The sequence below is a fragment of the Bufo bufo genome, chromosome 8, assembly GCF_905171765.1.
Source record: "Bufo bufo chromosome 8, aBufBuf1.1, whole genome shotgun sequence".
Classification (NCBI taxonomy): Eukaryota; Metazoa; Chordata; class Amphibia; order Anura; family Bufonidae; genus Bufo; species Bufo bufo.
In genome coordinates, this window is record NC_053396.1 from 1,195,449 (window position 1) to 1,219,375 (window position 23,927).

At 59.7% G+C, this 23,927-nt stretch overlaps 1 protein-coding gene across 1 annotated transcript in view; it reads right to left on the minus strand.

Annotated features, from left to right (window-relative positions):
- Positions 1 to 23,927, minus strand: part of CNTRL (centriolin) — a 109,808-nt gene that overhangs the window by 21,501 nt on the left and 64,380 nt on the right.

Sequence of the window (23,927 nt, forward strand, 5' to 3'; positions counted from 1 at the left end):
TGCGGACCTGGAAGTGCGGCGTCCGCAATTCCGTATCTGGGCAGCACATCGTGCTGCCCCATAGAAATGAATGGCTCCGCAATTCTGTTCCGCAAATGTGGAACGAAATTGCGGATGTGTGAATGGGGCCTTACTGCATCACGTGACTTAGGACTGACCATTCTGTCCTGCAGCTCATCACACGTCAGTGTTTGGTCAGTGATTGTTAGCCAGGATTGGAGCCGGACATATCTGCTCCTGTTCTGGTTAGAGCCGCACCTGGTTCTGGCTCAGGTCACTGATGGAAATCACTGAGCGAACACTGACGTGTGACTGAGACCTTATACTCCAAGCAGAGTCTGAAGGAGGACTCATCCGCTGAGCTGCAAGGGCCTTTTCACAGGTGAAGTCACATGGGTCACACTTAGCGGATACATGAAACAACCAGCGCAGGCACAGCGCCGCGCCATCCGTTCTATAATATTAGTTTCTTCTGATGTCTGGAAAGAGGGTGACATGACCGAGTGACATCACAAGGTCCAGGAGGAGGATCAGTGGGTGGAACCAACATCACGGAGGGAATGCCCCCCCCTCAGACAAACAATATTCGGGGACTTGTAGCGTAATGGCAAGGAGTTCGGAACAGGCAGATAAAGATGGCGGACCAGACTTGTAGTGCAAGAAAATATAGACTAGAACCTTCAGGATCCCAGGTGCAGATCCATGGGGCAAACAGAAAATGGCTGCGCACCGTTATAGATACAAACAATAGAGCTAAGAAATGGGGGTCATTCTAGATAAAAGTGGTACAATCCCGACTAGAAATGAGTAATGGAAGCTCTTGGCGCACATACGTGTCGGGCCCACCTACCAGGCGTCAAGGTGGCTTCCGCAGATGGGTCCCTATCACTACAGAAACTGTCTCACTGCGGAAGCCACCTTGACGCCTGGTAGGTGGGCCCGACACGTATGTGCGCCAAGAGCTTCCATTACTCATTTTCTAGTCGGGATTGTACCACTTTATCTAGAATGACCCCCATTTCTAGCTCTATTGTTTGTATCTATAACGGTGCGCAGCCATTTTCTGTTTTGCCTCATGGATCTGCACCTGGGATCCTGAAGGTTCTAGTCTATATATTGGGGGATGGCGCCCTTTTAGACGGACTCGCCCATCTACTGGGCATTCGGAGCAGAGTACGTTTGGAGCGGGCTCCTGAATAGTGTGGACCAGACTTGGAGACATCTCTTTAGGTTTTGAGAAGAAAGCCACATGGGGAGTGCGTCTTTCAGGATGTCGGCTTCACCCCCTTACTTTTATCTCCTGCCTCTTCTCCGCCACCTCCAGCTCGCCCTCCCGCCACATGGGGAGTGCGTCTTTCAGGATGTCGGCTTCACCCCCTTACTTTTATCTCCTGCCTCTTCTCCGCCACCTCCAGCTCGCCCTCCCGCCACATGGGGAGTGCGTCTTTCAGGATGTCGGCTTCACCCCCTTACTTTTATCTCCTGCCTCTTCTCCGCCACCTCCAGCTCGCCCTCCCGCCACATGGGGAGTGCGTCTTTCAGGATGTCGGCTTCACCCCCCTTACTTTTATCTCCTGCCTCTTCTCCGCCACCTCCAGCTCGCCCTCCCGCCACATGGGGAGTGCGTCTTTCAGGATGTCGGCTTCACCCCCTTACTTTTATCTCCTGCCTCTTCTCCGCCACCTCCAGCTCGCCCTCCCCGCCACATGGGGAGTGCGTCTTTCAGGATGTCGGCTTCACCCCCTTACTTTTATCTCCTGCCTCTTCTCCGCCACCTCCAGCTCGCCTCTCCGCCACATGGGGAGTGCGTCTTTCAGGATGTCGGCTTCACCCCCTTACTTTTATCTCCTGCCCTCTTCTCCGCCACCTCCAGCTCGCCCTCACCCGCCACATGGGGAGTGCGTCTTTCAGGATGTCGGCTTCACCCCCTTACTTTTATCTCCTGCCTCTTCTCCGCCACCTCCAGCTCGCCCTCCCCGCCACATGGGGAGTGCGTCTTTCAGGATGTCGGCTTCACCCCCTTACTTTTATCTCCTGCCTCTTCTCCGCCACCTCCAGCTCGTCCTCCCGCCACATGGGGAGTGCGTCTTTCAGGATGTCGGCTTCACCCCCTTACTTTTATCTCCTGCCTCTTCTCCGCCACCTCCAGCTCGCCCTCCCGCCACATGGGGAGTGCGTCTTTCAGGATGTCGGCTTCACCCCCCTTACTTTTATCTCCTGCCTCTTCTCCGCCACCTCCAGCTCGTCCTCACCGCCACATGGGGAGTGCGTCTTTCAGGATGTCGGCTTCACCCCCTTACTTTTATCTCCTGCCTCTTCTCCGCCACCTCCAGCTCGCCCTCTCCGCCACATGGGGAGTGCGTCTTTCAGGATGTCGGCTTCACCCCCTTACTTTTATCTCCTGCCTCTTCTCCGCCACCTCCAGCTCGCCCTCCCGCCAAATGGGGGAGTGCGTCTTCAGGATGTCGGCTTCACCCCCTTACTTTTATCTCCTGCCTCTTCTCCGCCACCTCCAGCTCGTCCTCCCGCACATGGGGAGTGCGTCTTTCAGGATGTCGGCTTCACCCCCCTTACTTTTATCTCCTGCCTCTTCTCCGCCACCTCCAGCTCGCCCTCCCGCCACATGGGGAGTGCGTCTTTCAGGATGTCGGCTTCACCCCCTTACTTTTATCTCCTGCCTCTTCTCCGCCACCTCCAGCTCGTCCTCCCGCCACATGGGGAGTGCGTCTTTCAGGATGTCGGCTTCACCCCCTTACTTTTATCTCCTGCCTCTTCTCCGCCACCTCCAGCTCGCCCTCCCGCCACATGGGGAGTGCGTCTTTCAGGATGTCGGCTTCACCCCCTTACTTTATCTCCTGCCTCTTCTCCGCCACCTCCAGCTCGCCTCCCGCCACATGGGGAGTGCGTCTTTCAGGATGTCGGCTTCACCCCCTTACTTTTATCTCCTGCCTCTTCTCCGCCACCTCCAGCTCGCCCTCCCGCCACATGGGGAGTGCGTCTTTCAGGATGTCGGCTTCCCCCCCTTACTTTTATCTCCTGCCTCTTCTCCGCCACCTCCAGCTCGCCCTCCCGCCACATGGGGAGTGCGTCTTTCAGGATGTCGGCTTCACCCCCTTACTTTTATCTCCTGCCTCTTCTCCGCCACCTCCAGCTCGTCCTCCCGCCACATGGGGAGTGCGTCTTTCAGGATGTCGGCTTCACCCCCTTACTTTTATCTCCTGCCTCTTCTCCGCCACCTCCAGCTCGCCCTCCCGCCACATGGGGAGTGCGTCTTTCAGGATGTCGGCTTCACCCCCTTACTTTTATCTCCTGCCTCTTCTCCGCCACCTCCAGCTCGCCCTCCCGCCACATGGGGAGTGCGTCTTTCAGGATGTCGGCTTCACCCCCCTTGCTTTTATCTCCTGCCCCTTCTCCGCCACCTCCAGCTCGCCCTCCCCGCCACATGGGGAGTGCGTCTTTCAGGATGTCGGCTTCACCCCCTTACTTTTATCTCCTGCTCTTCTCCGCCACCTCCAGCTCGCCCTCCCGCCACATGGGGAGTGCGTCTTTCAGGATGTCGGCTTCACCCCCTTACTTTTATCTCCTGCCTCTTCTCCGCCACCTCCAGCTCGTCCTCCCGCCACATGGGGAGTGCGTCTTTCAGGATGTCGGCTTCACCCCCTTACTTTTATCTCCTGCCTCTTCTCCGCCACCTCCAGCTCGCCCTCCCGCCACATGGGGAGTGCGTCTTTCAGGATGTCGGCTTCACCCCCTTACTTTTATCTCCTGCCTCTTCTCCGCCACCCCCAGCTCGCCCTCCCGCCACATGGGGAGTGCGTCTTTCAGGATGTCGGCTTCACCCCCTTACTTTTATCTCCTGCCTCTTCTCCGCCACCTCCAGCTCGCCCTCCCGCCACATGGGGAGTGCGTCTTTCAGGATGTCGGCTTCACCCCCTTACTTTTATCTCCTGCCTCTTCTCCGCCACCTCCAGCTCGCCCTCCCGCCACATGGGGAGTGCGTCTTTCAGGATGTCGGCTTCACCCCCTTACTTTTATCTCCTGCCTCTTCTCCGCCACCTCCAGCTCGCCCTCCCGCCACATGGGGAGTGCGTCTTTCAGGATGTCGGCTTCACCCCCTTACTTTTATCTCCTGCCTCTTCTCCGCCACCTCCAGCTCGTCCTCCCGCCACATGGGGAGTGCGTCTTTCAGGATGTCGGCTTCACCCCCTTACTTTTATCTCCTGCCTCTTCTCCGCCACCTCCAGCTCGTCCTCCCGCCACATGGGGAGTGCGTCTTTCAGGATGTCGGCTTCACCCCCTTACTTTTATCTCCTGCCTCTTCTCCGCCACCTCCAGCTCGTCCTCCCGCCACATGGGGAGTGCGTCTTTCAGGATGTCGGCTTCACCCCCTTACTTTTATCTCCTGCCTCTTCTCCGCCACCTCCAGCTCGCCCTCCCGGCCACATGGGGAGTGCGTCTTTCAGGATGTCGGCTTCACCCCCTTACTTTTATCTCCTGCCTCTTCTCCGCCACCTCCAGCTCGTCCTCCCGCCACATGGGGAGTGCGTCTTTCAGGATGTCGGCTTCACCCCCTTACTTTTATCTCCTGCCTCTTCTCCGCCACCTCCAGCTCGCCCTCCCGCCACATGGGGAGTGCGTCTTTCAGGATGTCGGCTTCACCCCCTTACTTTTATCTCCTGCCTCTTCTCCGCCACCTCCAGCTCGCCCTCCCCGCCACATGGGGAGTGCGTCTTTCAGGATGTCGGCTTCACCCCCTTACTTTTATCTCCTGCCTCTTCTCCGCCACCTCCAGCTCGCCCTCCCGCCACATGGGGAGTGCGTCTTTCAGGATGTCGGCTTCACCCCCTTACTTTTATCTCCTGCCTCTTCTCCGCCACCCCCAGCTCGTCCTCCCGCCACATGGGGAGTGCGTCTTTCAGGATGTCGGCTTCACCCCCTTACTTTTATCTCCTGCCTCTTCTCCGCCACCTCCAGCTCGCCCTCCCGCCACATGGGGAGTGCGTCTTTCAGGATGTCGGCTTCACCCCCTTACTTTTATCTCCTGCCTCTTCTCCGCCACGTCCAGCTCGCCCTCCCGCCACATGGGGAGTGCGTCTTTCAGGATGTCGGCTTCACCCCCTTACTTTTATCTCCTGCCTCTTCTCCGCCACCTCCAGCTCGTCCTCCCGCCACATGGGGAGTGCGTCTTTCAGGATGTCGGCTTCACCCCCTTACTTTTATCTCCTGCCTCTTCTCCGCCACCTCCAGCTCGCCCTCCCGCCACATGGGGAGTGCGTCTTTCAGGATGTCGGCTTCACCCCCTTACTTTTATCTCCTGCCTCTTCTCCGCCACCTCCAGCTCGCCCTCCCGCCACATGGGGAGTGCGTCTTTCAGGATGTCGGCTTCACCCCCTTACTTTTATCTCCTGCCTCTTCTCCGCCACCTCCAGCTCGCCCTCCCGCCACATGGGGAGTGCGTCTTTCAGGATGTCGGCTTCACCCCCTTACTTTTATCTCCTGCCTCTTCTCCGCCACCTCCAGCTCGCCCTCCCGCCACATGGGGAGTGCGTCTTTCAGGATGTCGGCTTCACCCCCTTACTTTTATCTCCTGCCTCTTCTCCGCCACTCCAGCTCGCCCTCCCGCCACATGGGGAGTGCGTCTTCAGGATGTCGGCTTCACCCCTTACTTTTATCTCCTGCCTCTTCTCCGCCACCTCCAGCTCGCCCTCCCGCCACATGGGGAGTGCGTCTTTCAGGATGTCGGCTTCACCCCCTTACTTTTATCTCCTGCCTCTTCTCCGCCACCTCCAGCTCGCCCTCCGGCCACATGGGGAGTGCGTCTTTCAGGATGTCGGCTTCACCCCCTTACTTTTATCTCCTGCCTCTTCTCCGCCACCTCCAGCTCGCCCTCCCGCCACATGGGGAGTGCGTCTTTCAGGATGTCGGCTTCACCCCCTTACTTTTATCTCCTGCCTCTTCTCCGCCACCTCCAGCTCGTCCTCCCGCCACATGGGGAGTGCGTCTTTCAGGATGTCGGCTTCACCCCCTTACTTTTATCTCCTGCCTCTTCTCCGCCACCTCCAGCTCGTCCTCCCGCCACATGGGGAGTGCGTCTTTCAGGATGTCGGCTTCACCCCCTTACTTTTATCTCCTGCCTCTTCTCCGCCACCTCCAGCTCGTCCTCCCGACACATGGGGAGTGCGTCTTTCAGGATGTCGGCTTCACCCCCTTACTTTTATCTCCTGCCTCTTCTCCGCCACCTCCAGCTCGTCCTCCCGCCACATGGGGAGTGCGTCTTTCAGGATGTCGGCTTCACCCCCTTACTTTTATCTCCTGCCTCTTCTCCGCCACCTCCAGCTCGCCCTCCCGCCACATGGGGAGTGCGTCTTTCAGGATGTCGGCTTCACCCCCTTACTTTTATCTCCTGCCTCTTCTCCGCCACCTCCAGCTCGTCCTCCCGCCACATGGGGAGTGCGTCTTTCAGGATGTCGGCTTCACCCCCTTACTTTTATCTCCTGCCTCTCCTCCGCCACCTCCAGCTCGCCCTCCGCCACATGGGAGTGCGTCTTTCAGGATGTCGGCTTCACCCCCTTACTTTTATCTCCTGCCTCTTCTCCGCCACCTCCAGCTCGCCCTCCCGCCACATGGGGAGTGCGTCTTTCAGGATGTCGGCTTCACCCCCTTACTTTTATCTCCTGCCTCTTCTCCGCCACCTCCAGCTCGTCCTATCCGCCACATGGGGAGTGCGTCTTTCAGGATGTCGGCTTCACCCCCTTACTTTTATCTCCTGCCTCTTCTCCGCCACCTCCAGCTCGTCCTCCCGCCACATGGGGAGTGCGTCTTTCAGGATGTCGGCTTCACCCCCTTACTTTTATCTCCTGCCTCTTCTCCGCCACCTCCAGCTCGCCCTCCCGCCACATGGGGAGTGCGTCTTTCAGGATGTCGGCTTCACCCCCTTACTTTTATCTCCTGCCTCTTCTCCGCCACCTCCAGCTCGCCCTCCCGCCACATGGGGAGTGCGTCTTTCAGGATGTCGGCTTCACCCCCTTACTTTTATCTCCTGCCTCTGCTCCGCCACCTCCAGCTCGCCCTCCCGCCACATGGGGAGTGCGTCTTTCAGGATGTCGGCTTCACCCCCTTACTTTTATCTCCTGCCTCTTCTCCGCCACCTCCAGCTCGCCCTCCCGCCACATGGGGAGTGCGTCTTTCAGGATGTCGGCTTCACCCCCTTACTTTTATCTCCTGCCTCTTCTCCGCCCCCTCCAGCTCGCCCTCCCGCCACATGGGGAGTGCGTCTTTCAGGATGTCGGCTTCACCCCCTTACTTTTATCTCCTGCCTCTTCTCCGCCACCTCCAGCTCGTCCTCCCGCCACATGGGGAGTGCGTCTTTCAGGATGTCGGCTTCACCCCCTTACTTTTATCTCCTGCCTCTTCTCCGCCACCTCCAGCTCGCCCTCCCGCCACATGGGGAGTGCGTCTTTCAGGATGTCGGCTTCACCCCCTTACTTTTATCTCCTGCCTCTTCTCCGCCACCTCCAGCTCGCCCTCCCGCCACATGGGGAGTGCGTCTTTCAGGATGTCGGCTTCACCCCCTTACTTTTATCTCCTGCCTCTTCTCCGCCACCTCCAGCTCGCCCTCCCGCCACATGGGGAGTGCGTCTTTCAGGATGTCGGCTTCACCCCTTACTTTTATCTCCTGCCTCTTCTCCGCCACCTCCAGCTCGCCCTCCCGCCACATGGGGAGTGCGTCTTTCAGGATGTCGGCTTCACCCCCTTACTTTTATCTCCTGCCTCTTCTCCGCCACCTCCAGCTCGTCCTCCCGCCACATGGGGAGTGCGTCTTTCAGGATGTCGGCTTCACCCCCTTACTTTTATCTCCTGCCTCTTCTCCGCCACCTCCAGCTCGTCCTCCCGCCACATGGGGAGTGCGTCTTTCAGGATGTCGGCTTCACCCCCTTACTTTTATCTCCTGCCTCTTCTCCGCCACCTCCAGCTCGTCCTCCCGCCACATGGGGAGTGCGTCTTTCAGGATGTCGGCTTCACCCCCTTACTTTTATCTCCTGCCTCTTCTCCGCCACCTCCAGCTCGTCCTCCCGCCACATGGGGAGTGCGTCTTTCAGGATGTCGGCTTCACCCCCTTACTTTTATCTCCTGCCTCTTCTCCGCCACCTCCAGCTCGCCCTCCCGCCACATGGGGAGTGCGTCTTTCAGGATGTCGGCTTCACCCCCTTACTTTTATCTCCTGCCTCTTCTCCGCCACCTCCAGCTCGCCCTCCGGCCACATGGGGAGTGCGTCTTTCAGGATGTCGGCTTCACCCCCTTACTTTTATCTCCTGCCTCTTCTCCGCCACCTCCAGCTCGCCCTCCCGCCACATGGGGAGTGCGTCTTTCAGGATGTCGGCTTCACCCCCTTACTTTTATCTCCTGCCTCTTCTCCGCCACCTCCAGCTCGTCCTCCCGCCACATGGGGAGTGCGTCTTTCAGGATGTCGGCTTCACCCCCTTACTTTTATCTCCTGCCTCTTCTCCGCCACCTCCAGCTCGTCCTCCCGCCACATGGGGAGTGCGTCTTTCAGGATGTCGGCTTCACCCCCTTACTTTTATCTCCTGCCTCTTCTCCGCCACCTCCAGCTCGCCCTCCCGCCACATGGGGAGTGCGTCTTTCAGGATGTCGGCTTCACCCCCTTACTTTTATCTCCTGCCTCTTCTCCGCCACCTCCAGCTCGCCCTCCCGCCACATGGGGAGTGCGTCTTTCAGGATGTCGGCTTCACCCCCTTACTTTTATCTCCTGCCTCTTCTCCGCCACCTCCAGCTCGCCCTCCCGCCACATGGGGAGTGCGTCTTTCAGGATGTCGGCTTCACCCCCTTACTTTTATCTCCTGCCTCTTCTCCGCCACCTCCAGCTCGCCCTCCCGCCACATGGGAGTGCGTCTTTCAGGATGTCGGCTTCACCCCCTTACTTTTATCTCCTGCCTCTTCTCCGCCACCTCCAGCTCGCCCTCCCGCCACATGGGGAGTGCGTCTTTCAGGATGTCGGCTTCACCCCCTTACTTTTATCTCCTGCCTCTTCTCCGCCACCTCCAGCTCGTCCTCCCGCCACATGGGGAGTGCGTCTTTCAGGATGTCGGCTTCACCCCCTTACTTTTATCTCCTGCCTCTTCTCCGCCACCTCCAGCTCGCCCTCCCGCCACATGGGGAGTGCGTCTTTCAGGATGTCGGCTTCACCCCCTTACTTTTATCTCCTGCCTCTTCTCCGCCACCTCCAGCTCGCCCTCCCGCCACATGGGGAGTGCGTCTTTCAGGATGTCGGCTTCACCCCCTTACTTTTATCTCCTGCCTCTTCTCCGCCACCTCCAGCTCGCCCTCCGCCACATGGGGAGTGCGTCTTTCAGGATGTCGGCTTCACCCCCTTACTTTTATCTCCTGCCTCTTCTCCGCCACCTCCAGCTCGCCCTCCCGCCACATGGGGAGTGCGTCTTTCAGGATGTCGGCTTCACCCCCTTACTTTTATCTCCTGCCTCTTCTCCGCCACCTCCAGCTCGTCCTCCCGCCACATGGGGAGTGCGTCTTTCAGGATGTCGGCTTCACCCCCTTACTTTTATCTCCTGCCTCTTCTCCGCCACCTCCAGCTCGTCCTCCCGCCACATGGGGAGTGCGTCTTTCAGGATGTCGGCTTCACCCCCTTACTTTTATCTCCTGCCTCTTCTCCGCCACCTCCAGCTCGTCCTCCCGCCACATGGGGAGTGCGTCTTTCAGGATGTCGGCTTCACCCCCTTACTTTTATCTCCTGCCTCTTCTCCGCCACCTCCAGCTCGTCCTCCCGCCACATGGGGAGTGCGTCTTTCAGGATGTCGGCTTCACCCCCTTACTTTTATCTCCTGCCTCTTCTCCGCCACCTCCAGCTCGCCCTCCCGCCACATGGGGAGTGCGTCTTCAGGATGTCGGCTTCACCCCCTTACTTTTATCTCCTGCCTCTTCTCCGCCACCTCCAGCTCGCCCTCCCGCCACATGGGGAGTGCGTCTTTCAGGATGTCGGCTTCACCCCCTTACTTTTATCTCCTGCCTCTTCTCCGCCACCTCCAGCTCGTCCTCCCGCCACATGGGGAGTGCGTCTTTCAGGATGTCGGCTTCACCCCCTTACTTTTATCTCCTGCCTCTTCTCCGCCACCTCCAGCTCGTCCTCCCGCCACATGGGGAGTGCGTCTTTCAGGATGTCGGCTTCACCCCCTTACTTTTATCTCCTGCCTCTTCTCCGCCACCTCCAGCTCGTCCTCCCGCCACATGGGGAGTGCGTCTTTCAGGATGTCGGCTTCACCCCCTTACTTTTATCTCCTGCCTCTTCTCCGCCACCTCCAGCTCGTCCTCCCGCCACATGGGGAGTGCGTCTTTCAGGATGTCGGCTTCACCCCCTTACTTTTATCTCCTGCCTCTTCTCCGCCACCTCCAGCTCGCCCTCCCGCCACATGGGGAGTGCGTCTTTCAGGATGTCGGCTTCACCCCCTTACTTTTATCTCCTGCCTCTTCTTCCGCCACCTCCAGCTCGCCCTCCCGCCACATGGGGAGTGCGTCTTTCAGGATGTCGGCTTCACCCCCTTACTTTTATCTCCTGCCTCTTCTCCGCCACCTCCAGCTCGCCCTCCCGCCACATGGGGAGTGCGTCTTTCAGGATGTCGGCTTCACCCCCTTACTTTTATCTCCTGCCTCTTCTCCGCCACCTCCAGCTCGCCTCCCGCCACATGGGGAGTGCGTCTTTCAGGATGTCGGCTTCACCCCCTTACTTTTATCTCCTGCCTCTTCTCCGCCACCTCCAGCTCGCCCTCCCGCCACATGGGGAGTGCGTCTTTCAGGATGTCGGCTTCACCCCCTTACTTTTATCTCCTGCCTCTTCTCCGCCACCTCCAGCTCGCCCTCCCGCCACATGGGGAGTGCGTCTTTCAGGATGTCGGCTTCACCCCCTTACTTTTATCTCCTGCCTCTTCTCCGCCACCTCCAGCTCGCCCTCCCGCCACATGGGGAGTGCGTCTTTCAGGATGTCGGCTTCACCCCCTTACTTTTATCTCCTGCCTCTTCTCCGCCACCTCCAGCTCGCCCTCCCGCCACATGGGGAGTGCGTCTTTCAGGATGTCGGCTTCACCCCCTTACTTTTATCTCCTGCCTCTTCTCCGCCACCTCCAGCTCGCCCTCCCGCCACATGGGGAGTGCGTCTTTCAGGATGTCGGCTTCACCCCCTTACTTTTATCTCCTGCCTCTTCTCCGCCACCTCCAGCTCGCCCTCCCGCCACATGGGGAGTGCGTCTTTCAGGATGTCGGCTTCACCCCCTTACTTTTATCTCCTGCCTCTTCTCCGCCACCTCCAGCTCGCCCTCCCCGCCACATGGGGAGTGCGTCTTTCAGGATGTCGGCTTCACCCCCTTACTTTTATCTCCTGCCTCTTCTCCGCCACCTCCAGCTCGTCCTCCCGCCACATGGGGAGTGCGTCTTTCAGGATGTCGCTTCACCCCCTTACTTCTCTCTCCTGCCTCTTCTCCGCCACCTCCAGCTCGCCCTCCCGCCACATGGGGAGTGCGTCTTTCAGGATGTCGGCTTCACCCCCTTACTTTTATCTCCTGCCTCTTCTCCGCCACCTCCAGCTCGCCCTCCCGCCACATGGGGAGTGCGTCTTTCAGGATGTCGGCTTCACCCCCTTACTTTTATCTCCTGCCTCTTCTCCGCCACCTCCAGCTCGTCCTCCCGCCACATGGGGAGTGCGTCTTTCAGGATGTCGGCTTCACCCCCTTACTTTTATCTCCTGCCTCTTCTCCGCCACCTCCAGCTCGCCCTCCCGCCACATGGGGAGTGCGTCTTTCAGGATGTCGGCTTCACCCCCTTACTTTTATCTCCTGCCTCTTCTCCGCCACCTCCAGCTCGCCCTCCCGCCACATGGGGAGTGCGTCTTTCAGGATGTCGGCTTCACCCCCTTACTTTTATCTCCTGCCTCTTCTCCGCCACCTCCAGCTCGCCCTCCCGCCACATGGGGAGTGCGTCTTTCAGGATGTCGGCTTCACCCCCTTACTTTTATCTCCTGCCTCTTCTCCGCCACCTCCAGCTCGCCCTCCCGCCACATGGGGAGTGCGTCTTTCAGGATGTCGGCTTCACCCCCTTACTTTTATCTCCTGCCTCTTCTCCGCCACCTCCAGCTCGCCCTCCCGCCACATGGGGAGTGCGTCTTTCAGGATGTCGGCTTCACCCCCTTACTTTTATCTCCTGCCTCTTCTCCGCCACCTCCAGCTCGCCCTCCCGCCACATGGGGAGTGCGTCTTTCAGGATGTCGGCTTCACCCCCTTACTTTTATCTCCTGCCTCTTCTCCGCCACCTCCAGCTCGTCCTCCCGCCACATGGGGAGCGCGTCTTTCAGGATGTCGGCTTCACCCCCTTACTTTTATCTCCTGCCTCTTCTCCGCCACCTCCAGCTCGCCCTCCCGCCACATGGGGAGTGCGTCTTTCAGGATGTCGGCTTCACCCCCTTACTTTTATCTCCTGCCTCTTCTCCGCCACCTCCAGCTCGCCCTCCCGCCACATGGGGAGTGCGTCTTTCAGGATGTCGGCTTCACCCCCTTACTTTTATCTCCTGCCTCTTCTCCGCCACCTCCAGCTCGCCCTCCCGCCACATGGGGAGTGCGTCTTTCAGGATGTCGGCTTCACCCCCTTACTTTTATCTCCTGCCTCTTCTCCGCCACCTCCAGCTCGCCCTCCCGCCACATGGGGAGTGCGTCTTTCAGGATGTCGGCTTCACCCCCTTACTTTTATCTCCTGCCTCTTCTCCGCCACCTCCAGCTCGCCCTCCCGCCACATGGGGAGTGCGTCTTTCAGGATGTCGGCTTCACCCCCTTACTTTTATCTCCTGCCTCTTCTCCGCCACCTCCAGCTCGCCCTCCCGCCACATGGGGAGTGCGTCTTTCAGGATGTCGGCTTCACCCCCTTACTTTTATCTCCTGCCTCTTCTCCGCCACCTCCAGCTCGCCCTCCCGCCACATGGGGAGTGCGTCTTTCAGGATGTCGGCTTCACCCCCTTACTTTTATCTCCTGCCTCTTCTCCGCCACCTCCAGCTCGCCCTCCCGCCACGTGGGGAGTGCGTCTTTCAGGATGTCGGCTTCACCCCCTTACTTTTATCTCCTGCCTCTTCTCCGCCACCTCCAGCTCGTCCTCCCCGCCACATGGGGAGTGCGTCTTTCAGGATGTCGGCTTCACCCCCTTACTTTTATCTCCTGCCTCTTCTCCGCCACCTCCAGCTCGCCCTCCCGCCACATGGGGAGTGCGTCTTTCAGGATGTCGGCTTCACCCCCTTACTTTTATCTCCTGCCTCTTCTCCGCCACCTCCAGCTCGCCCTCCCGCCACATGGGGAGTGCGTCTTTCAGGATGTCGGCTTCACCCCCTTACTTTTATCTCCTGCCTCTTCTCCGCCACCTCCAGCTCGCCCTCCCGCCACATGGGGAGTGCGTCTTTCAGGATGTCGGCTTCACCCCCTTACTTTTATCTCCTGCCTCTTCTCCGCCACCTCCAGCTCGTCCTCCCGCCACATGGGGAGTGCGTCTTTCAGGATGTCGGCTTCACCCCCTTACTTTTATCTCCTGCCTCTTCTCCGCCACCTCCAGCTCGTCCTCCCGCCACATGGGGAGTGCGTCTTTCAGGATGTCGGCTTCACCCCCTTACTTTTATCTCCTGCCTCTTCTCCGCCACCTCCAGCTCGCCCTCCCGCCACATGGGGAGTGCGTCTTTCAGGATGTCGGCTTCACCCCCTTACTTTTATCTCCTGCCTCTTCTCCGCCACCTCCAGCTCGCCCTCCCGCCACATGGGGAGTGCGTCTTTCAGGATGTCGGCTTCACCCCCTTACTTTTATCTCCTGCCTCTTCTCCGCCACCTCCAGCTCGCCCTCCCGCCACATGGGGAGTGCGTCTTTCAGGATGTCGGCTTCACCCCCTTACTTTTATCTCCTGCCTCTTCTCCGCCACCTCCAGCTCGCCCTCCCGCCACATGGGGAGTGCGTCTTTCAGGATGTCGGCTTCACCCCCTTACTTTTATCTCCTGCCTCTTCTCCGCCACCTCCAGCTCGCCCTCCCGCCACATGGGGAGTGCGTCTTTCAGGATGTCGGCTTCACCCCCTTACTTTTATCTCCTGCCTCTTCTCCGCCACCTCCAGCTCGCCTCCCGCCACATGGGGAGTGCGTCTTTCAGGATGTCGGCTTCACCCCCTTACTTTTATCTCCTGCCTCTTCTCCGCCACCTCCAGCTCGCCCTCCCGCCACATGGGGAGTGCGTCTTTCAGGATGTCGGCTTCACCCCCTTACTTTTATCTCCTGCCTCTTCTCCGCCACCTCCAGCTCGCCCTCCCGCCACATGGGGAGTGCGTCTTTCAGGATGTCGGCTTCACCCCCTTACTTTTATCTCCTGCCTCTTCTCCGCCACCTCCAGCTCGCCCTCCCGCCACATGGGGAGTGCGTCTTTCAGGATGTCGGCTTCACCCCCTTACTTTTATCTCCTGCCTCTTCTCCGCCACCTCCAGCTCGCCCTCCCGCCACATGGGGAGTGCGTCTTTCAGGATGTCGGCTTCACCCCCTTACTTTTATCTCCTGCCTCTTCTCCGCCACCTCCAGCTCGCCCTCCCGCCACATGGGGAGTGCGTCTTTCAGGATGTCGGCTTCACCCCCTTACTTTTATCTCCTGCCTCTTCTCCGCCACCTCCAGCTCGCCTCCCGCCACATGGGGAGTGCGTCTTTCAGGATGTCGGCTTCACCCCCTTACTTTTATCTCCTGCCTCTTCTCCGCCACCTCCAGCTCGCCCTCCCGCCACATGGGGAGTGCGTCTTTCAGGATGTCGGCTTCACCCCCTTACTTTTATCTCCTGCCTCTTCTCCGCCACCTCCAGCTCGCCCTCCCGCCACATGGGGAGTGCGTCTTTCAGGATGTCGGCTTCACCCCCTTACTTTTATCTCCTGCCTCTTCTCCGCCACCTCCAGCTCGCCCTCCCGCCACATGGGGAGTGCGTCTTTCAGGATGTCGGCTTCACCCCCTTACTTTTATCTCCTGCCTCTTCTCCGCCACCTCCAGCTCGCCCTCCCGCCACATGGGGAGTGCGTCTTTCAGGATGTCGGCTTCACCCCCTTACTTTTATCTCCTGCCTCTTCTCCGCCACCTCCAGCTCGCCCTCCCGCCACATGGGGAGTGCGTCTTTCAGGATGTCGGCTTCACCCCCTTACTTTTATCTCCTGCCTCTTCTCCGCCACCTCCAGCTCGCCCTCCCGCCACATGGGGAGTGCGTCTTTCAGGATGTCGGCTTCACCCCCTTACTTTTATCTCCTGCCTCTTCTCCGCCACCTCCAGCTCGCCCTCCCGCCACATGGGGAGTGCGTCTTTCAGGATGTCGGCTTCACCCCCTTACTTTTATCTCCTGCCTCTTCTCCGCCACCTCCAGCTCGCCCTCCCGCCACATGGGGAGTGCGTCTTTCAGGATGTCGGCTTCACCCCCTTACTTTTATCTCCTGCCTCTTCTCCGCCACCTCCAGCTCGCCCTCCCGCCACATGGGGAGTGCGTCTTTCAGGATGTCGGCTTCACCCCCTTACTTTTATCTCCTGCCTCTTCTCCGCCACCTCCAGCTCGCCCTCCCGCCACATGGGGAGTGCGTCTTTCAGGATGTCGGCTTCACCCCCTTACTTTTATCTCCTGCCTCTTCTCCGCCACCTCCAGCTCGCCTCCCGCCACATGGGGAGTGCGTCTTTCAGGATGTCGGCTTCACCCCCTTACTTTTATCTCCTGCCTCTTCTCCGCCACCTCCAGCTCGTCCTCCCGCCACATGGGGAGTGCGTCTTTCAGGATGTCGGCTTCACCCCCTTACTTTTATCTCCTGCCTCTTCTCCGCCACCTCCAGCTCGCCCTCCCGCCACATGGGGAGTGCGTCTTTCAGGATGTCGGCTTCACCCCCTTACTTTTATCTCCTGCCTCTTCTCCGCCACCTCCAGCTCGCCCTCCCGCCACATGGGGAGTGCGTCTTTCAGGATGTCGGCTTCACCCCCTTACTTTTATCTCCTGCCTCTTCTCCGCCACCTCCAGCTCGCCCTCCCGCCACATGGGGAGTGCGTCTTTCAGGATGTCGGCTTCACCCCCTTACTTTTATCTCCTGCCTCTTCTCCGCCACCTCCAGCTCGCCCTCCCGCCACATGGGGAGTGCGTCTTTCAGGATGTCGGCTTCACCCCCTTACTTTTATCTCCTGCCTCTTCTCCGCCACCTCCAGCTCGCCCTCCCGCCACATGGGGAGTGCGTCTTTCAGGATGTCGGCTTCACCCCCTTACTTTTATCTCCTGCCTCTTCTCCGCCACCTCCAGCTCGCCCTCCCGCCACATGGGGAGTGCGTCTTTCAGGATGTCGGCTTCACCCCCTTACTTTTATCTCCTGCCTCTTCTCCGCCACCTCCAGCTCGCCCTCCCGCCACATGGGGAGTGCGTCTTTCAGGATGTCGGCTTCACCCCCTTACTTTTATCTCCTGCCTCTTCTCCGCCACCTCCAGCTCGCCCTCCCGCCACATGGGGAGTGCGTCTTTCAGGATGTCGGCTTCACCCCCTTACTTTTATCTCCTGCCTCTTCTCCGCCACCTCCAGCTCGCCCTCCCGCCACATGGGGAGTGCGTCTTTCAGGATGTCGGCTTCACCCCCTTACTTTTATCTCCTGCCTCTTCTCCGCCACCTCCAGCTCGCCCTCCCGCCACATGGGGAGTGCGTCTTTCAGGATGTCGGCTTCACCCCCTTACTTTTATCTCCTGCCTCTTCTCCGCCACCTCCAGCTCGCCCTCCCGCCACATGGGGAGTGCGTCTTTCAGGATGTCGGCTTCACCCCCTTACTTTTATCTCCTGCCTCTTCTCCGCCACCTCCAGCTCGCCCTCCCGCCACATGGGGAGTGCGTCTTTCAGGATGTCGGCTTCACCCCCTTACTTTTATCTCCTGCCTCTTCTCCGCCACCTCCAGCTCGCCCTCCCGCCACATGGGGAGTGCGTCTTTCAGGATGTCGGCTTCACCCCCTTACTTTTATCTCCTGCCTCTTCTCCGCCACCTCCAGCTCGCCCTCCCGCCACATGGGGAGTGCGTCTTTCAGGATGTCGGCTTCACCCCCTTACTTTTATCTCCTGCCTCTTCTCCGCCACCTCCAGCTCGTCCTCCCGCCACATGGGGAGTGCGTCTTTCAGGATGTCGGCTTCACCCCCTTACTTTTATCTCCTGCCTCTTCTCCGCCACCTCCAGCTCGTCCTCCCGCCACATGGGGAGTGCGTCTTTCAGGATGTCGGCTTCACCCCCTTACTTTTATCTCCTGCCTCTTCTCCGCCACCTCCAGCTCGTCCTCCCGCCACATGGGGAGTGCGTCTTTCAGGATGTCGGCTTCACCCCCTTACTTTTATCTCCTGCCTCTTCTCCGCCACCTCCAGCTCGTCCTCCCGCCACATGGGGAGTGCGTCTTTCAGGATGTCGGCTTCACCCCCTTACTTTTATCTCCTGCCTCTTCTCCGCCACCTCCAGCTCGTCCTCCCGCCACATGGGGAGTGCGTCTTTCAGGATGTCGGCTTCACCCCCTTACTTTTATCTCCTGCCTCTTCTCCGCCACCTCCAGCTCGCCCTCCCGCCACATGGGGAGTGCGTCTTTCAGGATGTCGGCTTCACCCCCTTACTTTTATCTCCTGCCTCTTCTCCGCCACCTCCAGCTCGCCCTCCCGCCACATGGGGAGTGCGTCTTTCAGGATGTCGGCTTCACCCCCTTACTTTTATCTCCTGCCTCTTCTCCGCCACCTCCAGCTCGCCCTCCCGCCACATGGGGAGTGCGTCTTTCAGGATGTCGGCTTCACCCCCTTACTTTTATCTCCTGCCTCTTCTCCGCCACCTCCAGCTCGTCCTCCCGCCACATGGGGAGTGCGTCTTTCAGGATGTCGGCTTCACCCCCTTACTTTTATCTCCTGCCTCTTCTCCGCCACCTCCAGCTCGCCCTCCCGCCACATGGGGAGTGCGTCTTTCAGGATGTCGGCTTCACCCCCTTACTTTTATCTCCTGCCTCTTCTCCGCCACCTCCAGCTCGCCCTCCCGCCACATGGGGAGTGCGTCTTTCAGGATGTCGGCTTCACCCCCTTACTTTTATCTCCTGCCTCTTCTCCGCCACCTCCAGCTCGCCCTCCCGCCACATGGGGAGTGCGTCTTTCAGGATGTCGGCTTCACCCCCTTACTTTTATCTCCTGCCTCTTCTCCGCCACCTCCAGCTCGCCCTCCCGCCACATGGGGAGTGCGTCTTTCAGGATGTCGGCTTCACCCCCTTACTTTTATCTCCTGCCTCTTCTCCGCCACCTCCAGCTCGTCCTCCCGCCACATGGGGAGTGCGTCTTTCAGGATGTCGGCTTCACCCCCTTACTTTTATCTCCTGCCTCTTCTCCGCCACCTCCAGCTCGCCCTCCTCCACATGGGGCGTGCGTCTTTCAGGATGTCGGCTTCACCCCCTTACTTTTATCTCCTGCCTCTTCTCCGCCACCTCCAGCTCGCCCTCCCGCCACATGGGGAGTGCGTCTTTCAGGATGTCGGCTTCACCCCCTTACTTTTATCTCCTGCCTCTTCTCCGCCACCTCCAGCTCGCCCTCCCGCCACATGGGGAGTGCGTCTTTCAGGATGTCGGCTTCACCCCCTTACTTTTATCTCCTGCCTCTTCTCCGCCACCTCCAGCTCGCCCTCCCGCCACATGGGGAGTGCGTCTTTCAGGATGTCGGCTTCACCCCCTTACTTTTATCTCCTGCCTCTTCTCCGCCACCTCCAGCTCGCCCTCCCGCCACATGGGGAGTGCGTCTTTCAGGATGTCGGCTTCACCCCCTTACTTTTATCTCCTGCCTCTTCTCCGCCACCTCCAGCTCGCCCTCCCGCCACATGGGGAGTGCGTCTTTCAGGATGTCGGCTTCACCCCCTTACTTTTATCTCCTGCCTCTTCTCCGCCACCTCCAGCTCGCCCTCCCGCCACATGGGGAGTGCGTCTTTCAGGATGTCGGCTTCACCCCCTTACTTTTATCTCCTGCCTCTTCTCCGCCACCTCCAGCTCGTCCTCCCGCCACATGGGGAGTGCGTCTTTCAGGATGTCGGCTTCACCCCCTTACTTTTATCTCCTGCCTCTTCTCCGCCACCTCCAGCTCGCCCTCCCGCCACATGGGGAGTGCGTCTTTCAGGATGTCGGCTTCACCCCCTTACTTTTATCTCCTGCCTCTTCTCCGCCACCTCCAGCTCGCCCTCCCGCCACATGGGGAGTGCGTCTTTCAGGATGTCGGCTTCACCCCCTTACTTTTATCTCCTGCCTCTTCTCCGCCACCTCCAGCTCGCCCTCCCGCCACATGGGGAGTGCGTCTTTCAGGATGTCGGCTTCACCCCCTTACTTTTATCTCCTGCCTCTTCTCCGCCACCTCCAGCTCGCCCTCCCGCCACATGGGGAGTGCGTCTTTCAGGATGTCGGCTTCACCCCCTTACTTTTATCTCCTGCCTCTTCTCCGCCACCTCCAGCTCGCCCTCCCGCCACATGGGGAGTGCGTCTTTCAGGATGTCGGCTTCACCCCCTTACTTTTATCTCCTGCCTCTTCTCCGCCACCTCCAGCTCGTCCTCCCGCCACATGGGGAGTGCGTCTTTCAGGATGTCGGCTTCACCCCCTTACTTTTATCTCCTGCCTCTTCTCCGCCACCTCCAGCTCGCCCTCCCGCCACATGGGGAGTGCGTCTTTCAGGATGTCGGCTTCACCCCCTTACTTTTATCTCCTGCCTCTTCTCCGCCACCTCCAGCTCGCCCTCCCGCCACATGGGGAGTGCGTCTTTCAGGATGTCGGCTTCACCCCCTTACTTTTATCTCCTGCCTCTTCTCCGCCACCTCCAGCTCGCCCTCCCGCCACATGGGGAGTGCGTCTTTCAGGATGTCGGCTTCACCCCCTTACTTTTATCTCCTGCCTCTTCTCCGCCACCTCCAGCTCGCCCTCCCGCCACATGGGGAGTGCGTCTTTCAGGATGTCGGCTTCACCCCCTTACTTTTATCTCCTGCCTCTTCTCCGCCACCTCCAGCTCGTCCTCCCGCCACATGGGGAGTGCGTCTTTCAGGATGTCGGCTTCACCCCCTTACTTTTATCTCCTGCCTCTTCTCCGCCACCTCCAGCTCGCCCTCCCGCCACATGGGGAGTGCGTCTTTCAGGATGTCGGCTTCACCCCCTTACTTTTATCTCCTGCCTCTTCTCCGCCACCTCCAGCTCGTCCTCCCGCCACATGGGGAGTGCGTCTTTCAGGATGTCGGCTTCACCCCCTTACTTTTATCTCCTGCCTCTTCTCCGCCACCTCCAGCTCGTCCTCCCGCCACATGGGGAGTGCGTCTTTCAGGATGTCGGCTTCACCCCCTTACTTTTATCTCCTGCCTCTTCTCCGCCACCTCCAGCTCGTCCTCCCGCCACATGGGGAGTGCGTCTTTCAGGATGTCGGCTTCACCCCCTTACTTTTATCTCCTGCCTCTTCTCCGCCACCTCCAGCTCGCCCTCCCGCCACATGGGGAGTGCGTCTTTCAGGATGTCGGCTTCACCCCCTTACTTTTATCTCCTGCCTCTTCTCCGCCACCTCCAGCTCGTCCTCCCGCCACATGGGGAGTGCGTCTTTCAGGATGTCGGCTTCACCCCCTTACTTTTATCTCCTGCCTCTTCTCCGCCACCTCCAGCTCGCCCTCCCGCCACATGGGGAGTGCGTCTTTCAGGATGTCGGCTTCACCCCCTTACTTTTATCTCCTGCCTCTTCTCCGCCACCTCCAGCTCGCCCTCCCGCCACATGGGGAGTGCGTCTTTCAGGATGTCGGCTTCACCCCCTTACTTTTATCTCCTGCCTCTTCTCCGCCACCTCCAGCTCGTCCTCCCGCCACATGGGGAGTGCGTCTTTCAGGATGTCGGCTTCACCCCCTTACTTTTATCTCCTGCCTCTTCTCCGCCACCTCCAGCTCGCCCTCCCGCCACATGGGGAGTGCGTCTTTCAGGATGTCGGCTTCACCCCCTTACTTTTATCTCCTGCCTCTTCTCCGCCACCTCCAGCTCGCCCTCCGGCCACATGGGGAGTGCGTCTTTCAGGATGTCGGCTTCACCCCCTTACTTTTATCTCCTGCCTCTTCTCCGCCACCTCCAGCTCGTCCTCCCGCCACATGGGGAGTGCGTCTTTCAGGATGTCGGCTTCACCCCCTTACTTTTATCTCCTGCCTCTTCTCCGCCACCTCCAGCTCGCCCTCCCGCCACATGGGGAGTGCGTCTTTCAGGATGTCGGCTTCACCCCCTTACTTTTATCTCCTGCCTCTTCTCCGCCACCTCCAGCTCGGCCTCCCGCCACATGGGGAGTGCGTCTTTCAGGATGTCGGCTTCACCCCCTTACTTTTATCTCCTGCCTCTTCTCCGCCACCTCCAGCTCGCCCTCCCGCCACATGGGGAGTGCGTCTTTCAGGATGTCGGCTTCACCCCCTTACTTTTATCTCCTGCCTCTTCTCCGCCACCTCCAGCTCGTCCTCCCGCCACATGGGGAGTGCGTCTTTCAGGATGTCGGCTTCACCCCCTTACTTTTATCTCCTGCCTCTTCTCCGCCAGCTCCAGCTCGTCCTCCCGCCACATGGGGAGTGCGTCTTTCAGGATGTCGGCTTCACCCCCTTACTTTTATCTCCTGCCTCTTCTCCGCCACCTCCAGCTCGTCCTCCCGCCACATGGGGAGTGCGTCTTTCAGGATGTCGGCTTCACCCCCTTACTTTTATCTCCTGCCTCTTCTCCGCCACCTCCAGCTCGCCCTCCCGCCACATGGGGAGTGCGTCTTTCAGGATGTCGGCTTCACCCCCTTACTTTTATCTCCTGCCTCTTCTCCGCCACCTCCAGCTCGTCCTCCCGCCACATGGGGAGTGCGTCTTTCAGGATGTCGGCTTCACCCCCTTACTTTTATCTCCTGCCTCTTCTCCGCCACCTCCAGCTCGTCCTCCGGCCACATGGGGAGTGCGTCTTTCAGGATGTCGGCTTCACCCCCTTACTTTTATCTCCTGCCTCTTCTCCGCCACCTCCAGCTCGTCCTCCCGCCACATGGGGAGTGCGTCTTTCAGGATGTCGGCTTCACCCCCTTACTTTTATCTCCTGCCTCTTCTCCGCCACCTCCAGCTCGCCCTCCCGCCACATGGGGAGTGCGTCTTTCAGGATGTCGGCTTCACCCCCTTACTTTTATCTCCTGCCTCTTCTCCGCCACCTCCAGCTCGCCCTCCCGCCACATGGGGAGTGCGTCTTTCAGGATGTCGGCTTCACCCCCTTACTTTTATCTCCTGCCTCTTCTCCGCCACCTCCAGCTCGCCCTCCCGCCACATGGGGAGTGCGTCTTTCAGGATGTCGGCTTCACCCCCTTACTTTTATCTCCTGCCTCTTCTCCGCCACCTCCAGCTCGCCCTCCCGCCACATGGGGAGTGCGTCTTTCAGGATGTCGGCTTCACCCCCTTACTTTTATCTCCTGCCTCTTCTCCGCCACCTCCAGCTCGCCCTCCCGCCACATGGGGAGTGCGTCTTTCAGGATGTCGGCTTCACCCCCTTACTTTTATCTCCTGCCTCTTCTCCGCCACCTCCAGCTCGTCCTCCCGCCACATGGGGAGTGCGTCTTTCAGGATGTCGGCTTCACCCCCTTACTTTTATCTCCTGCCTCTTCTCCGCCACCTCCAGCTCGCCCTCCCGCCACATGGGGAGTGCGTCTTTCAGGATGTCGGCTTCACCCCCTTACTTTTATCTCCTGCCTCTTCTCCGCCACCTCCAGCTCGTCCTCCGGCCACATGGGGAGTGCGTCTTTCAGGATGTCGGCTTCACCCCCTTACTTTTATCTCCTGCCTCTTCTCCGCCACCTCCAGCTCGCCCTCCCGCCACATGGGGAGTGCGTCTTTCAGGATGTCGGCTTCCCCCCCTTACTTTTATCTCCTGCCTCTTCTCCGCCACCTCCAGCTCGCCCTCCGGCCACATGGGGAGTGCGTCTTTCAGGATGTCGGCTTCACCCCCTTACTTTTATCTCCTGCCTCTTCTCCGCCACCTCCAGCTCGTCCTCCCGCCACATGGGGAGTGCGTCTTTCAGGATGTCGGCTTCACCCCCTTACTTTTATCTCCTGCCTCTTCTCCGCCACCTCCAGCTCGCCCTCCCGCCACATGGGGAGTGCGTCTTTCAGGATGTCGGCTTCACCCCCTTACTTTTATCTCCTGCCTCTTCTCCGCCACCTCCAGCTCGTCCTCCCGCCACATGGGGAGTGCGTCTTTCAGGATGTCGGCTTCACCCCCTTACTTTTATCTCCTGCCTCTTCTCCGCCACCTCCAGCTCGCCCTCCCGCCACATGGGGAGTGCGTCTTTCAGGATGTCGGCTTCACCCCCTTACTTTTATCTCCTGCCTCTTCTCCGCCACCTCCAGCTCGCCCTCCGGCCACATGGGGAGTGCGTCTTTCAGGATGTCGGCTTCACCCCCTTACTTTTATCTCCTGCCTCTTCTCCGCCACCTCCAGCTCGCCCTCCCGCCACATGGGGAGTGCGTCTTTCAGGATGTCGGCTTCACCCCCTTACTTTTATCTCCTGCCTCTTCTCCGCCACCTCCAGCTCGCCCTCCCGCCACATGGGGAGTGCGTCTTTCAGGATGTCGGCTTCACCCCCTTACTTTTATCTCCTGCCTCTTCTCCGCCACCTCCAGCTCGCCCTCCCGCCACATGGGGAGTGCGTCTTTCAGGATGTCGGCTTCACCCCCTTACTTTTATCTCCTGCCTCTTCTCCGCCACCTCCAGCTCGTCCTCCCGCCACATGGGGAGTGCGTCTTTCAGGATGTCGGCTTCACCCCCTTACTTTTATCTCCTGCCTCTTCTCCGCCACCTCCAGCTCGCCCTCCGGCCACATGGGGAGTGCGTCTTTCAG